Genomic DNA, 14812 nt, shown 5'->3' on the forward strand with positions numbered 1-14812 from the left:
TCCAACAAAATGTTTATATTGTAATGTGTGACAGACAAGGAGGAGACGGCTCGTACTTTCTTGCCAGTTTATTCCCGAGCAGGAAAACAAACAACCAGGTTCTCTGACAATCCCAACGGCAGACAAACACTCTAACGTCTAACGTCTCCGGTAGAACTTAAAAACAACCCCTTAACAAGAACAACAGGAGAAGGAAACCCCGGAGTTCTAAACCTCCCGGTGACAGGCAGAGAGGGTCGCTACACTACCCCCCCCTTACAAAAGTCCTCGCCCACGAGGGACCAATGAGCCAAAACGAAATAGGCAACTCGGCACACAGTAAAACAACATTCTTTTTTTTTTCTTTTTTTTTTTAAGAACAGGGTGGACGCATTCCCTTCCACTGAGACTGGGGCACATTATTGCCCGCTTCTGGAACAAATGGTCTCACTACAACCCAGTACCCCCATAAAAATGAACAAACAAAGTCAAACAAAGTCTCTGAAGCGGCTTGGCGGCCTCCTCTGCCTTTGCGGACGCACCGCCTGGGCGTTTGACAACCCGGGGAACGGGACCGAGGATGCAGCCTCAAATGGGGGAGACGGGGAGGGAGGGGCAGGTGAATCAGTCACTGATGGGCAGCGGACACCCGGTGAATCTGGGTTCCCGGGAGGGGGGTCTGGAAGAATGGGGTGGAGTGCTGTGGACACTGACTCAGGAGCCCACCGGGCTCCCGCTGAGGAACTCTCCCCGGAGTGAGACTGAAGTGAAGCGTCCCCTCTGTACGGGGCCAGTCTGTCTCGGTGGAGCGCCACCTTCCTCCGGGTGTGTGGCAGCTGCACTCGGTACACCACTTCTCCCAGCCTTTCCAGTATTCTGCCAGGGCCCACCCACTGGCTGTCTAGCTTAGGGCAACGGCCCTTTTTCCTCTGAGGGAGGTAGACCCACACCAGCTCCTCGGCCCGAAAATGCCTCCCGTGTGCCCTCACATCGTAATTACGTTTTTGACGCACCCCTGCTCTCAGCTGTTGCTCCCTGGCAAACCTGTGAGCAGACTCGAGCCGGTCCTGCAGCCTGCTAGCATACTCGGGGCCTGGTGGCCAGTTTGGGGAATCTGGTGGCCGACCAAAGGCCAGCTCTGCAGGGGTGCGGAGCTCTCTCCCCAGCATGAGGAGGGTGGGGGTGCAGGATGTGGTCTCCTGCACCGCAGAGCGACACGACATGAGCACCAGGGGGAGGTGGAGGTCCCAGTCACGCTGGTGCTGAGAGGTGAGAATGGCCAGCTGCTGACCCAAGGTGCGGTGGAACCTTTCCACCAAGCCGTCGCTCTGCGGCCGCAAAGGTGTGGTGCGCGTTTTGCGTATGCCCAGACGTTCACACATGGCTGCAAACACCCGGGACTCGAAATTTCTCCCTTGATCACTGTGCAGGGCTTCCGGCACTCCAAATCTGCTGAACATGCCCTCCACCAGGGCGTCTGCAACAGTCTCTGCTTCCTGATCTGGGATTGCGTACGCCTCGGGCCATCGGGTGAAATAGTCTATGGCGGAGAGGACGTAACGGTTACCCCGGTCTGAGCGAGGTAACGGGCCCATTATATCTACTGCCACTCTTTCCATGGGAGCCCCCACAGGGAACTGCTGGAGGGGAGCATGGGAACGGTCAGGAGGACCCTTACGCGCAGTACATGCGTCGCAGCGGCGACAAAAGTCCTGTACATCCCTCCTGCACTGCCCCCAGTAGAAGCCCTGTCGCAGGCGTCGGAGTGTCTTAGTGACCCCGAAATGCCCCGACCCGGCGGCTCCATGCATGGCCTTGAGCACCGCCTCCTTCAGGCCCCTAGGGACCACCACCTGCCACCTCTCCTCTCCGGTGGCTGGCTCCTTCCACGCACGTTGCAGGACCCCCTGACAAAGCCGCAGAGCCTCAAACTTGGACCACAGCCCCTTGGTGTGTGTGGAGAGAGTGGACACCTCTTCCCATGGCGGCCGCCGCTGAGCTTCTACCCACTGCCGGACTGGCCGTAGGTCTGCATCCTGCTCTTGATGCTGCCCCCAATCTGCTGTGTCAACTGTCTGTAACTCCCGACAGATGAACACTTCTGAGGGTCGCCCCTCAGCACAACTCTCCTCCTCCCGTAACTCTCTCTCACGGTCTTCTCTCCGTGCACAGTAGCTGCACCCTTCAGCTGCGCATGGGCGCCGGGAGAGAGCGTCGGCATTGGTGTGACGAGTCCCTGGCCTGTGCTCCACTTTAAAGTGGAAAGCCTGCAGTTCCTCTAGCCACCTGGCTACCTGCCCCTCAGGTTCTTTAAATGTCATGAGCCACTGCAGGGCTGAGTGGTCAGTTCTCACAGTGAAAAGAGGGCCACACAGATAGTACTTGAAATGTCTGATTGACAACACCACTGCCAAGAGCTCCCGGCGGGTGACGCAGTAGCGCCGTTCTGCCTTGCTGAACGCCCGGCTGAAGTACGCCACTACTCTCTCCCCTTCGGGACCCACCTGAGACAGTACACCCCCCACCCCCACACCGCTAGCGTCTGTGTCAAGGGTGAAAGGCAAGGTGGGGTCCGCTGGGGCGAGCACTGGGGCCTGGCTCAGGGCTCGTTGAAGGCCGGTGAAGGCCTCCTGACACTGCTTTGTCCACACATATTCCCTGTCCTTCTGAAGCAGCTGAAACAGGGGGGCAGCGATGCAGGAGAAACCCCTCACAAACCTCCGGTAGTAGGAGGCCAGCCCCAGGAAGCTCTTAAGCTGCTTCTGGTTGGTGGGGGCTGGCCAGCCTGTGACTGCCTGCACCTTCTCCTCCAAAGTGCTGATGCCCTCCCCCCCCACTTGGTGTCCCAAAAAGGTTACCTCTCTCCGCATAAAGTGGCACTTGTCGGGGTGAAGCTTCAGGCCCCCGGCTCGGATCCGTTCCAGTACCAGCTGCAGGGCTGACAGGGCGGCCTCGAAGGAGTTGCCATGCGCCAGTATGTCATCCAGGTAAACCAGGCACTGTTGACGGGGGACCCCAGCCAGCACCTTGTCCATCAGCCTCGCGAAAGTGGCAGGGGCGTTGCAAAGTCCGAAACTGAGGACCTTAAACTGCCACAGCCCCCGACCTGTGCAGAAGGCTGTCTTTGGTCGGGCTTCGGGAGCTAGTGGGACCTGGTAGTAGCCACTGCGGAGGTCAAGGGAGGAGAACCAGGAGGACCCTGAGACCAGGTCTAGCGACTCATCTATGCGAGGTAGGGGGTATGAATCTTTTGTGGTTACTCCATTCACCGGCCTGTAGTCTGGGCAGAGCCGCCAGCTGCCCATCTTCTTAGGAACCATGACGACGGCTGCTGCCCAGGGACTGTCAGATGGCTCAATGATACCGGCCTGCAGCAGGTTCTGCACAGCTTCATCACAAGCCTGTTGTCTAGCCAGGGGGAGGCGGCGTGGTCGACACTTAATAGGACGATGGTCCCCAGTATCAATAACGTGTTGCATGAGCTGAGTCCACCCAACCTCCTCCTCGCTCCATGCAAAACTGTCCTGGAATTCCAGCAACAGCTGCCACAGCTGCTCCTGCTGCAGGGGGTTTAGGCCACCACTGTTCTTACTCCACACCTCTCTTACTGCAGGCAGCGCCCCCTGCTTCCATGACGGGGGCCCCAGAGGTGGAGCTAGGGACGAGTGGCGTATTTGACTGGCCGGATCGGCTGTGGAATCACTCCCAATAGTACTAGTGGGGAGGGGGGAAGAGGAGGAGAGGCAACTCCCTCCCCTCTCCACTGCAACATCGGCTGCCATGAAAAGCCTGACTAGAGGACTAGAGGTGGGGTCATAGGGAGTCAAAGTGATAGCTGGCCCCCCTCGGAAGCGTATGATGCTCCTCCCCAGGTCCAGGTGACAGTGCATGGCCTTCAGGAAGTCCAAACCTAGGATGCACTGGTCCTGTACTGCAGCTATCCACACTGGATGACGCACTGCTCTTTTACCAACTTCCACAGTCAGTTGGCATGTGCCTAGCAGCTGGGCCATCTCACCCGTGACCGTGCGCAGCCGTACTGTGGTGGAGTCCAACTGAGTCCCCGCTGGTAGGAAGTCAGGCCTCACCAGGGTTACTGTTGATCCCGTGTCAACTAGGGCCAAGCAGGGCACCCCCTCCACTGAGGCCGGGACATAGCATGAGTCCCCCACACCGGTGTGACCCACTGCTACGACAGGCTCCCAGGCTGCGATGTCCTCTGTTTCCATGGGGGGTGGAGCCCGGCTCTGGCTGCTGTCAGATGGGGCTCCTCCCCCCGCCGAGGGAGAGGTAGGAACCGCTGAGGGTGGGGTGGGGCCCGGGGTCCGCATATCCCTCTCTACGCGTGCCCCGAGCCGTTTCCCTGCCTTGTGTGTGACTGGGGGCACTCCCTCACTAAGTGCCCAGGCTGGCCACAGCCCCAGCAGACCCTAGGGCCCGGGCGTGGTCTGCGTGGCGCCTGCAGCGAGACTGCACGTATTAGTTCGGTTATTTCAGCCACTCAAGCCGGTCTGTCCTCTGTTGGGGAGCTCCCTACTGCAGCCCGGGCCGCAGGTGAAGTCACCCTCTGCTCGCTCCCAGCGGCTCCGCCCCACACCTGCTCTCTCTCTACGGCCAGCTCCAAGGCCGACTGCAAGGTCTGAGGATGCTGCAGCTGAACCTGAACACGCAAGTCAGTGGGGGACAGAGCTCTGATGAACTGGTCTCGGGCTAACTCGCTCTGCACTCCCGGGGGCATGTGTGAATAAGCCCGACGTGTCAGGCTCTCTATGTCGTTGGCTAAGACCCTCAGCGGCTCCCCGTATCTTCTGCAACGGTTGCTCAGCTCCGTCCGCAGGAGCTCCGGCTGAGAACACTGTCCAAAACGCCTCTGCAGAGCTCCCACCAAAGCTTCATAACTACGACGTTCCTCAGGGCTGAGCATCAGCAGGCATGAGAGGGCATCCTCTGTGAGGCACAAAGCCAGCTGGAGGGCTTTAGTCTCTATTGTCCATCCCTCTGCCTCCGCTAGTAGGTCAAATTGGGCATGGAAGGCTTCCCACTCTGACCTACCGGAGTATTTGGGTGTTTTGACAGCTGAGCATGACGTAGGGCGAGGGGCGGGGTTTACCTCCCGAGCCTCATTTAAGCGGGTTGGGGGACCGGCTCGAACTGACGGGGAAGGCGTCATGCCCGCCTCACTAGCCATCCTAACAGCTGATTCTCTCAGGCGGTCCTTTGCCTCCCGTGAAAGTCTCTCCATCTCTTTGGCAAAGTCTACTGACCACCCGCCTGCAGCTTCCTCCTCTCCGCCCCTCCTCTCTCCCGTCTTTGGTCTCGCACCGTAATTCATGCTCCAACTGCCGCCAGCCAGCCCGTTAACTAGAGCCGCCGTCACTGAAGATTTTTTTTTTAATCTTCCTTTCCTCCTTTCTTTCTTTCTTTCTTTTTCTTCTCTGGCTTGTCCGATGTCCGAATTTTCACTTCTGACACCAGTGTAATGTGTGACAGACAAGGAGGAGACGGCTCGTACTTTCTTGCCAGTTTATTCCCGAGCAGGAAAACAAACAACCAGGTTCTCTGACAATCCCAACGGCAGACAAACACTCTAACGTCTAACGTCTCCGGTAGAACTTAAAAACAACCCCTTAACAAGAACAACAGGAGAAGGAAACCCCGGAGTTCTAAACCTCCCGGTGACAGGCAGAGAGGGTCGCTACAATATATTTGAAACCAAGACCAGGAAAAGAGAGAGAATATTCCCACGGAACAAAAAATTAACTTTTTTTTCACTGGAGACGTTTGGTGTAACATCCGGAAAGGCACTGATTCATTTCTTAAAATACACTAGGCTGATAAATAGAATTTAAAAACAGGCTAAATGAAATGATCTTACACACTCTTGTACAGTAGGTGGCGGTATGCACCTTAAAGCTGCTTGCGACCCGCCAATTAAACAGAGAAGAAGAAGAAGGTGTAACATCCGGCGGAAGTGAACAGGGGGCGCCACACCATCACGTGTGTTTTGAATAGTTTTTCACTTTTATTGTGTTTTCCGTGGTCCGATCTGGATATCGTGGTGTTTCCAGTGAGGATGAGTTCGTCTGGGTCTCTGAGAGAGTTCATCAGTCAGCGACTAACTGCTGCTGCTGAAGAAATATTCACAGAGTTTGAAAAAACCATCGTCCAGTACGAAGAAGAGATCGACCGACAGAGAAGACTGCTGGAAATCACCTGGAAACCTCAGATTAAACTACACAGAACAGGTAGGAAACCACACACTAAACTACACAGAACAGGTAGGAAACCACAGATTAAACTACACAGAACAGGTAGGAAACTGCAGATTAAACTACACAGAACAGGTAGGAAACCACAGATTAAACTACACAGAACAGGTAGGAAACCACAGATACAACTACAGGTCTACAGACCCTGGGTGAAGTAAAATCCTCATTTAAATGTCTTTAATACTTCTATTATCGCTCTGCTATGGCGAAGTTAGTTTCGTGTTGGACTCTGGAGACGTTCACTGTGTTTATTGTGCAGATTTATATTTATCTCATAAAACCTCCCAAATAGGATTGCCACCTTTTCAGAAATAGAATTAAGGGACGCTGTAGGAGTTTGGAAACAAAAGAGCAGAGAAACGCTTTTTGTGGAAGAAGAGTGGCCACTACAACGCCCCAATTTCAGCAGCGCAGGAGCCAAAAAAAAAAGCCCCAACACTTCTAAACTGCATAGAAATGTGTTTATCATCAAATCAAACTTTATTTATAAACCACCTTTCATACATAAACACAAAGTGCTTTACATAAAACAAATAAACATAAAACGTATTAATGCCCTGCCCCCTTCCCCCCTCCCCGCACACACACAGACAGACACAAGCACACCACCATTCACCCAAGTTACACACGGTGCAGACATGGCTGAGCACAGAGGATCCAGGTGAGGAAACGGTAACAGGGAGTCGTCCACACCAGGAGGTCTCATAGCCCGCAGCTATGAGACCTCCTGGGGGGGCACAGAGACCATCCCGGCCAGGACTCATAGAATATGGTGTAAAAGTTAATTTATTTAATAATTCAACTAGAATATGGTGTTAAAGTTAATTTAATTCAACTAGAATATGGCGTAAAAGTTAATTTATTTCAATAATTCAACTAGAATATGGTGCAAAAGTTAATTTAATTCAACTAGAATATGGTGTAAAAGTTAATTTATTTCAATAATTCAACTAGAATATGGTGCAAAAGTTAATTTAATTCAACTAGAATATGGTGTAAAAGTTAATTTATTTCAATAATTCAACTAGAATATGGTGTAAAAGTTAATTTATTTAATAATTCAACTAGAATATGGTGTAAAAGTTATTTATTTAATAATTCAACTAGAATATGGTGTAAAAGTTAATTTATTTAATAATTCAACTAGAATATGGTGTTAAAGTTAATTTATTTCAATAATTCAACTAGAATATGGTGTTAAAGTTAATTTAATTCAACTAGAATATGGCGTAAAAGTTAATTTAACAATTCAACTAGAATATGGTGCAACAGTTAATTTAATTCAACTAGAATATGGTGTAAAAGTTAATTTAATTCAACTAGAATATGGTGCAAAAGTTAATTTAATTCAACTAGAATATGGTGTAAAAGTTAATTTATTTCAATAATTCAACTAGAATATTGTGCAAAAGTTAATTTAATTCAACTAGAATATGGTGTAAAAGTTAATTTATTTAATAATTCAACTAGAATATGGTGTTAAAGTTAATTTATTTCAATAATTCAACTACAATATGGTGCAAAAGTTAATTTAATTAAACTAGAATATGGTGTAAAAGTTAATTTATTTAATAATTCAACTAGAATATGGTGTTAATTTAATTCAACTAGAATATGGCGTAAAAGTTAATTTATTTCAATAATTCAACTAGAATATGGTGTAAAAGTTAATTTATTTAATAATTCAACTAGAATATGGTGCAAAAGTTAATTTAATTCAACTAGAATATGGTGTAAAAGTTCATTTATTTCAATAATTCAACTAGAATATGGTGTAAAAGTTCATTTAATTCAACTAGAATATGGTGCAAAAGTTCATTTAATTCAACTAGAATATGGTGTAAAAGTTCATTTATTTCAATAATTCAACTAGAATATGGTGTAAAAGTTAATTTATTTAATAATTCAACTAGAATATGGTGTTAAAGTTAATTTATTTCAATAATTCAACTAGAATATGGTGTTAAAGTTAATTTAATTCAACTAGAATATGGCGTAAAAGTTAATTTAACAATTCAACTAGAATATGGTGCAAAAGTTAATTTAATTCAACTAGAATATGGTGTAAAAGTTAATTTAATTCAACTAGAATATGGTGCAAAAGTTAATTTAATTCAACTAGAATATGGTGTAAAAGTTAATTTATTTCAATAATTCAACTAGAATATGGTGTAAAAGTTAATTTATTTCAATAATTCAACTAGAATATTGTGCAAAAGTTAATTTAATTCAACTAGAATATGGTGTAAAAGTTAATTTATTTCAATAATTCAACTAGAATATGGCGTAAAAGTTAATTTATTTCAATAATTCAACTAGAATATGGTGTAAAAGTTAATTTATTTCAATAATTCAACTAGAATATGGTGCAAAAGTTAATTTAATTCAACTAGAATATGGTGTAAAAGTTAATTTATTTCAATAATTCAACTAGAATATGGTGTAAAAGTTAATTTATTTAATAATTCAACTAGAATATGGTGTTAATTTAATTCAACTAGAATATGGCGTAAAAGTTAATTTATTTCAATAATTCAATTAGAATATGGCGTAAAAGTTAATTTATTTAAATAATTCAACTTAAAAGGTGAAACTGGAGAGCCAATCAGCACATTGCATCGCCTACTGACGTTGCCGCCATATTGGATGTGGCAAGACTGCGCTGCAAACTAATAAAGTAAATGGACTTATTTTCATAAAGCGCCTTTCTACAAAGAAATGTACGTTTTACGTCTCATTTATTCATTCACACACGCACTAATATACTTGGGAAACAGTTAGGCACCAAATATAATATATTTAATTTTTTTTCAGGCGGCAAAAATAAGAACTTTATTGATCCCTCATAGGAGTAATTCATGTTATATCAGCTATAGAGAACAAGGTAGTGCCGAAAAACAATATATATCCCCCCTCACAAAAATAAATATTTTTTCATCAACAAAACAAATAAAAAAAAATTCAAATAACAAAATAACATATTTGAACAATTTTTCAGACAATAAAATAACAATAACAATATAATGTATAAAAATGTAAAATATGCTTTGTTAATGAGAAAATATGTTTCTATATTTTTCTTATTTTTGAAAGGAGACCATTTAGATAGTGTTTTCGCCTGATTAAATAGAGTGAGAAAATTGAATTTAAATAAATCTTTAAGGTCTCTAGTTACACATTTTCCAAGATAGTTTAAGTGATCTTTCACCACCTTCAATGAGAGACTTTTTTATTAATAGGGAATAGTTTTCTTTTATTGTGTATTGTAGAGTGAAAAGCTCCAACACAGAAAGGCGTACTTGTAGAGAAGAGGCTGGCTTTGAGACAAACAAAAGTAAGTCGTCCGCATACAACGAGACCTTAAGCTCAACTCCTGCCTTTCATATCAACTGTATCTTCCCGTTGCCACGCAAGACAATCATAGAAGGTTCTAAACTTGTCATTGATCAATTTCTGGTCAGAAGTTATACCTCCTTTATCTGTCTGTACACCATCAATAAGTTGCTTCGCTCCCAACCCACGCAGCGGATTGGCCAGGAGTTTGCCTGTTTTTTTGCCATGTTCATAATAGTAGCTTTTAGTCCTAAGTAACTGTCTTTCGACGAGGTGAAAAGTAAGAAGATTAAATTCTGTCTGAAGTTTCAAGCCTTGTATAATTCAGCAGAAACTGAATTTGAATATTGTCTATCTATATTTAAAATCCGGTTAGCTATGTCATCGTATGGCGTGTGTCGAAAGTGCCGCTTTATATTTCAATTTATATTTTTATATCTCTTAATATGTGTGAATTGTCATGTGCATTTGTGAATACTGAGACTGTTCTAGCGCCATCGGTAATGCCTCTATCTGTTTTCTCTAGCTATATGCCCTGCTATAGGATTCATTTTTCAACTGGTCTAACAAATGTTTGCTACACATTTAACTTTGTCTAATCTGAAACTACAGATAAAAGTCCTGTGATTTTGGTGAATATTGCTCTTCGTTCATGGGTTTTCAATAGTTTTATAAAGTCTTGGAGGTTATGCAAATGGCGATTCTCCTGTAGAGGTCTGAGGGATCTCCCGTAGAGGTCTGAGGGATCTCCCGTAGAGGTCTGAGGGATCTCCCGTAGAGGTCTGAGGGATCTCCCGTAGAGGTCTGAAGGAAGAGCCCTCATACTTAAGAGGTCAGCTGATCTGAACAAACCCAAAACAGTTCTGTCTGAAAGGGGTTTATACGTACATCCTTGTGTGATGTCACCTGGACCATTTTGTTGGCAACTAAAAACTTGGACTCGTAGGTTGATTTGATAATGAATGCACCATGATCAATGTGATTGTATGATTTGATAATCGCTGAAGTTAGGTTCCCTAGACCTTTTTGGGTGAGAGGTTTCCACAGAGACATCAGTCAAGCTTTTCTTGAGATATGACTTCAAACAAACAAACAAACAAACAAACAAACAAACAAACACAGCTCAGTGGTTGCTGGCTTGTCCTTAGTTTGGTTTGGGTTTGTCATTTTTGAGCAGTACTCTAAAATATGCGGCTTGTTCAGAGGGGTTAATACCATTTTCCAATATCCATTTGTCTCCCCAGAACTCCAGCATCATTTCATCCGGGTTGCTAATGAGGTTCTTCCTGGCCAGCAGCTCTGTAACCAGGACAGGAACCTCAGATTGGACCAGAAGGAACCAGATCCTCCACAGGTGAAGGATGGTCAGGTTGAACTGAAGCAGGAGACTGATATCGTCATGGTGACTCCAACTTCTGGTGAAAGTGGCCACAGTGAACCAGAACCAAACATGGATCAGGTCCAACTTCAGATCTCTCCAGTAACCGGGAAACCGGATCAGCAAGAAACAAAGTACGAACAATCAACCAGAATTGAAGATGCCGGTACAGATATGGACAACTCTCCCATGCCGGAGAGTCGTGGTGACTCTGATGCAGGTAATGAATCTGTAAACTTTCAGAACAAATATCTAAATGAAACAGACAGACAAATCCACTCAGAGAAAAGTCAGTTGACGTGCAGATTTTGTGGTAAAAGTTTCCTCAGACAATTACACTTGTTGAATCACACTCGTATCCACACCGGCGAGAGGCCATTTACCTGTCAAGTGTGCGGTAAGAGTTTTAACCGCAACGTGACTTTGACCACACACATGAGAATCCACACAGGCGAGAAGCCGTATTCCTGTAACACCTGTGGTAAAAGTTTCTCCCAAACCGGTACCCTGACCAATCACATACGGGGTCACACGGGACAGAAGCCTTCCTATGAAACGTGCGGTAAAACCTTTGCAGCGGGTACCTGTTTGACTATCCACATGCGGATCCACACAGGAGAGAAGCCGTATTTCTGTCACATCTGCGGTAAAGGATTCCTCAGCAGCAGCAACATGAAGGCGCACGTGAGGAGGCATGCTGACGTCAAGCCCTTTTGTTGTCAGAACTGTGGTAAATCTTTTGGACAACTGTCTGGTTTGAAAGTCCACATGAACAAGTCCTGCAGGTCACAACTCCCCAACAACGGCACCTCAGGAAATGTTTGGACCTTTTCCGAACAAGAAAACCAGGAGTTAAAGCCAAAGCTTGTAACAACATAAGGATGACCACTCTGACACAAAAACAATAACAGCACACTTTCGAAATGTCACCATCATAAATCAGTTTCCAGTACAAACTCAACTCCCTTCAACTCATCCCAACTTTCTTTTAACGACACCGTCTTACCTTAACTGTAATAACTAGTTTCGCTGTTGTTTTCTTAGTCGCGGTTTCATTTAACTTTTCGGCAAAACTGAATTCGCGGTTATAAGCGTAACTCTCCTGTGTGCGCCAGAAATACATTTGTGAATCTTCACGTGTGAATTGTCATGTGCATTTGTGAATACTGATACTGTTCTAGCGCCATAGTTAATGCCTCTATCTTTTTTCTCTAGCTATATGCCCTGCTATAGGATTCATTATTAAACTGGTCTAACAAATGTTTGCTACACATTTAACTTTGTCACTGACAAAATGTCTAATCTGAAAGTACAGATAAAAGTCCTGTGATTTTGGTGAATATTGCTATTTGTTCATGGGTTTTCGATAGTTTTATAAAGTCTTTGAAGTTATGCAAATGGAGATTCTCCTGTAGCGGTCTGAAGGAGGTCCTTAGTTTGGTTTGGGTTTGTCATTTTTGAGCAGGACTCTTAAAATATGCGGCTTGTTCAGAGTGCTTAATACAATTTTCTTATGTCCATTTGTCTCCCCAGAACACCAACATGATTTCATCTTGAATGCTAATGAGGTTCTTCCTGGCCAGCAGCTCTGTAACCAGGACATGAACCTCGGATTGGACCAGAAGGAACCAGATCCTCCACAGATTAAGGAGGAAATGGAGGATGGTCAGGTTGAACTGAAGCAGGAGACTGATGTCGATTATCTAAATGAAAGAGGTAGGAAACCACAGATAAAACTACCCTATTCCCGCGTCCATACGGCGCATATAAACGTCTTATTTCTTTTTCAAAATGTGCGGCGCGCCCAGTGTGTTATTGTATGGCAGACGTAATTGAGGCCACCATGAGAACGTTAGAGGGAGAAGTATGGACGTGTATAAAAGAAGAGATATGTGCTTTATGCAGAACAATTTTGTCTTAACAGCGCAGAAGATGGATAAGAGAACCGCTTATGAAGCACAGTTTAAACTGAAGGCTATCAGCTACGCGGAGGAACATGGAAATCGAGCAGCCGCGAGAAAATTTAAGATCAACGAGTCGATGGTTCGCAAGTGGAGGAAGCTGGAAGACAAACTCCGACAGGTGAAGAAGACGCAGCTGAGTTTCCGTGGACACAAGGCGAGGTGGCCCGACTTGGAGGAAAGACTTGAGCAGTGGATCATGGAGCAAAGAGCGGGTGGAAGGAGGGTTTCGACGGTCACTATTCGACTGAAGGCAATAAAGCTAGCGGAAGAAATGAAAATTGAACATTTTCAAGGAGGTCCATCTTGGTGCGATCGTTTTATGAAACGGTGCCATCTTTCCATCCGGACTGGGACACCGGTATTGGAGAAGCGTCCGGCGGATCATATTGAAAAGCTGGCGAACTTCCGCTCCTACTGCAGCAAACACATCTCCGACAAACACATTCAGCCCAGCCACATCACCAACATGGACGAGGTGCCGCTGACTTTCGACATCCCGGTGGATCACACAGAGGAATGGACGGGGACCAGCACAGTAGCGACATGCACAGCGGGGTATGAAAAGTTATCGTTCACTGTTGTGCTTGGCTGCCACGCTGATGGACAGAAACTGCCACCTATGGTGATTTTTAAAAGAAAGAATTTGCCTAAAGAGACTTTTCCAGCAGGAGTCATTATTAAGGCAAATGAAAAGGGCTGGATGGATGAAGAGATGATGAAAGAGTGGCTGAGGCAGGTCTATGTAAGGCGACCAGGTGGTTTTTTCTACCCACCACCATCGCTGTTGATCTGTGACTCTTTGCGTGCCCATCTCAGAGTCAATGTGAAAAAAGAAGTAAAACAAATGAACGCTGTGCTTGCTGTTATTCCGAGAGATCTGACGAAGGAACTCCAACCGCTGGACGTCGGTGTGAACTGGCCGTTCAAAATGAGGCTTCGAGCGGCGTGGGAGCGATGGATGATTGAGGGAGACCACAGTTACACGAAGAGTGGAAAGCAGCGCCGGCCAAGTTACGCCACAATTTGCGGATGGATTGTAGATGCGTGGGCTAACGTGTCTGCTGGGACTGTTGTTCGAGCTTTCGCAAAAGCCGGCATCATTTCCGAGGTGCCGCACGGCACGGAAAGTGACTCTGACAGCGAGGAAAGTTGGACTGGCACAGTTGATTTAGCGGAGCTGTTTAATGCGGAGGATGAGGAATTCGATGAGTTTGATTAATGCAATATCGATTGTAATAAAGACTTAAATAAAGCACAATCAAACTCAGTTTTGCTCACGCTCTATTTTTAAATACGCACACTTGTATGCTTGTGTGTCTGTTGTAAGGCGGCGCGCCATATGTGTGTGTAGGCGGCGCCTTTTAGTTCGGTGCGCCGTATGGTCGCAAAAATACGGTACACAGAACAGGTAGGAATCCACAGACTAACCTGCACAGAACAGGTAGGAAACCGCAGATAAAACCACACAGAGGAGCAGTGTAATCTGGAAATTAGGTTGTATAAGTTAGATATGGTACCTTTTTAGCTGTGGGGTTGACAGAGAGAAAAATATCGAGAGGATTGACTTGAGGTTTGTGAGGGAATTGAGGTGTTACACCCTGTATGTAATTCCTAACTTGTATAAATCTAAAGAAGTGGGTTTTGGCAATACCAATCATGTCTGTTGACTCATTTAAAGCGAGAGAAAACAATGGTGCTGCATTTTTGTCCTTCACTTCTGTTGCCTCAATTTGATTTCCCATCATGATGGTACAATCACCAACAGTTATTGCCGACAAAGGCAGTCTTTTATTCGCTTGATTATCTTGTCTTTATCCGAAAAAGTCGTTGGCAACATCAAGCGTAAATGTTTTGGCATACTCATTAGTGAATGGCTTTCCGTTTCTCAT

The sequence above is a fragment of the Cololabis saira genome, chromosome 13, assembly GCF_033807715.1.
Source record: "Cololabis saira isolate AMF1-May2022 chromosome 13, fColSai1.1, whole genome shotgun sequence".
Lineage (NCBI taxonomy): Eukaryota > Metazoa > Chordata > Actinopteri > Beloniformes > Belonidae > Cololabis > Cololabis saira.